Genomic DNA, 2,669 nt, shown 5'->3' with positions numbered 1-2,669 from the left:
TAAACGGGACAAGGTGTAGCTCAGTTGCCCATACAAACAAGAGTCAGCCTTTGGCTCCTGCCGAGGCAGAAAGTATGGGGTTTGGCTGAACCCACAGAGGTTCTGGGGTCCCCAGCAGCTGCCCGAGGAATCTGGTGATACAATCTGGGTGTAAACTTCAACCAATAACAGACCAGAGAGGATGAGGTTCCCTTCGCATGTAACGGTTTCCTTGACGGTGTCCCACGTGACCAAAACCATCTGAATTGCCTCATTTTCTTGGCCAACTTAGTGACGCCTGCCTTGTGTTACCTTCCTCCTTCCTGGCTCCTGTCCCCGTTTCCCTCAAATCTCACTTCCCTGGGATTCTGGCCCCTACCCTCCAAGTATTAGCCCAGGGAGATTGGCCTCTAGCTCATTTTTCTAGAGAGTCTGAACTAAGACAATAGATTTTTGTGTTCTCTGAACTTTATACAGTGAGAATATATTCAGATACTACTTGCAGAAGAATAAAAGATTAAGAGGGGAAAGGTGCTCATCTTATTGTAAAGAACAACATGAAGGTCGTGGTAATTCAAGGGGTTTGCTGGAAGGAAGGCTAGGTGGAGGAACTGCAGGTATCATCATCTTCCGGGTCTTCCCAGAGGAGACTGGGAACCAAAAGCTCCTATCCTTGCCCTTCACGGAGCCCCGCTGCTCTTCCAGTTGGCCATTGGGTCAGCGGGGTCCTACCCTCCAGGTATTATCCCCTTATCCCAAACCTCAGAACCAGCCCCCTTGCCTCCTCAGCCTTCCTTCCCCGCTTGTGAAAAATGACGTGTGTGTGTGTGTGTGTGTGTGTGTGTGTGTCACTTAGGTTGTTTCAAACTGATTGAACTGAGGGCTCAAAGAAACAGTGCCAAGGACTGCTACCTAGCAGTACACTTTTTTTTTTCTGCTCAGCACTCAAGAGAAACTGAGGCTCTTGCAGATTTGAGAAACAGGATGGGAGCAGGAGAGGCAGGAAGCCGGAGTTACAGGTTCCTGAGACCTGCCGGCCTCCCCCATCTCCCCCACATCAAATGCCCCAGAAGCAGAAGACATTAGTGGTCAAGATCTCCAGGGTACACAAGAGGGAGAGTTGGGGGAAGTTTTCCCCAAAATCCACTAACAATCAAGTTCAGAGACTTAGCACCCCGAGACACTGGGTTTCCAGGAGTCAGACTTTAAGCCCAAGGAGCAGCCAATAACCAAGTCTGCTGGTTCCCCACGCTCCTGCTTCAGAGGACGGAGGGCTTGCTGCTGACATACAAGGGGGTGCGGGCTGGAGCCTCAGTTCGCCTTGGCTAAGCTCTGCTGGGGACAATTAACCCACCGGGCAGGGCCTTGGGATGCTTTGCAAGCGATACAAAAGAAGGGAACTTTTCTCTGGCATCTTCTGTTTTGTCCCAGAAAAACCACCCTTTATTCTGAGTCACAGGAATTGCTTGAAAAGACAAACGAGAGGCTGAGGGCAACAGAGTCCTGCCTTTCAGGTGAGAGGGGATGTGGTCTCGGATACCAGAATCCTGAGAGTCCAATACTCTACAGCCAGACAGGCTTACTGTAGGAATTTCACTGGGGGATTAGCCGAAGGGCAAAGTTGAACCAAAAGAAGTGAAAACAAGAAAAAGTCTTGGGTTTTGATATAAAGTGATAGTGGTCCAGATGAGCTGCTCTGAAATGGAGCTTTTTTTCTTAAAGCCAGCCTGGCTGGCTCAGTGGGAAGAGCATGCGACTCTTGATCGCAGGGTCGTGAGTTCGAGCCCCACGTCGGGCAGAGAGATGACTAAAAATAAACAAACTTTAAAGCCAGCCCTGATTGCAGGTGAGGAATGAACTAAGAACTGAGAGGTGCCCTCCCTTCCAGGATCAGAAGAGGCAGCCCACTGGGCCTCCCATTTGTCTGATGTGACCCTGTTCCTGTTGACAACTCTTCCTGAGTCAAGGTTCTCCTGGGTATCATCAGGCCTGCTCAGAGAGTCTATGCTCACGGACTCTTTTTTCCACTCAAGTAAGCCCAAGGAAGGACATTCCATCCCACAACAATATTATTCCGGTCACAATATTTACAGCTCTGTATTTTCTATGGCTTTGTGCAGGAACCTGAAAAGTGCTCCACTGCAAAGCTTTTCCTTAAAGTCTCTGGTCTTCAATTCCAAGGTCACCTCATCCTGCTGGTAGCGGGCTACCCCACCCCACCACTCAGTCCTACCTCCTGGAGCCCTTCCCCCACAGGCTTGGCCTCACCCAGTCAGGAGCCAGTCCTGACCATGGCAGGAAAGACATGCTGAGCCGCAGGCCCATAGAAGCTGGAACCTGGAAACTTGTGCCCACCCCAGGGAGGCCTGACCCCCCTCACACCCACCAGATCATATGCTTCTCCCAATCCCTGCCCCATACCTGGCTTCCCCCCTAAGCACTGAGGTCCTGATACCTGGCCTGCCCGTAACACCTTCTCTTCTAGGGAGGATGGAACGGACCCTGTAACCCCAATCAGGGCGTGGGAGCTTTTTAACTGGACAGAGCTTCTAGAGGCCACAAGCAGCCCCTGCTGCCTCGGTGGCTGATGGCATGCTCGTCGTCCACGCGCCCACAGACAGCCACTCCCGCTGCACCACGCCAAGCACCCCACAGCTCAGGGGCTCTCCAACTCCAGGGCCGTAAGAATA

General features: G+C 51.8%; 1 non-coding gene across 1 annotated transcript; it reads left to right on the top strand.

Annotated features, from left to right (window-relative positions):
* Positions 1-1,704: 1,704 nt before the first annotated feature.
* Positions 1,705-1,777, top strand: TRNAK-CUU. Its single transcript has one exon. It is a non-coding gene; the product is annotated as a tRNA-Lys (tRNA).
* The last annotated feature ends 892 nt before the right edge of the window (positions 1,778-2,669 follow it).

Source organism: Ailuropoda melanoleuca, chromosome 1 (genome assembly GCF_002007445.2).
Source record: "Ailuropoda melanoleuca isolate Jingjing chromosome 1, ASM200744v2, whole genome shotgun sequence".
Classification (NCBI taxonomy): Eukaryota; Metazoa; Chordata; class Mammalia; order Carnivora; family Ursidae; genus Ailuropoda; species Ailuropoda melanoleuca.
This window is presented reverse-complemented; position numbering and strand designations above follow the sequence as displayed.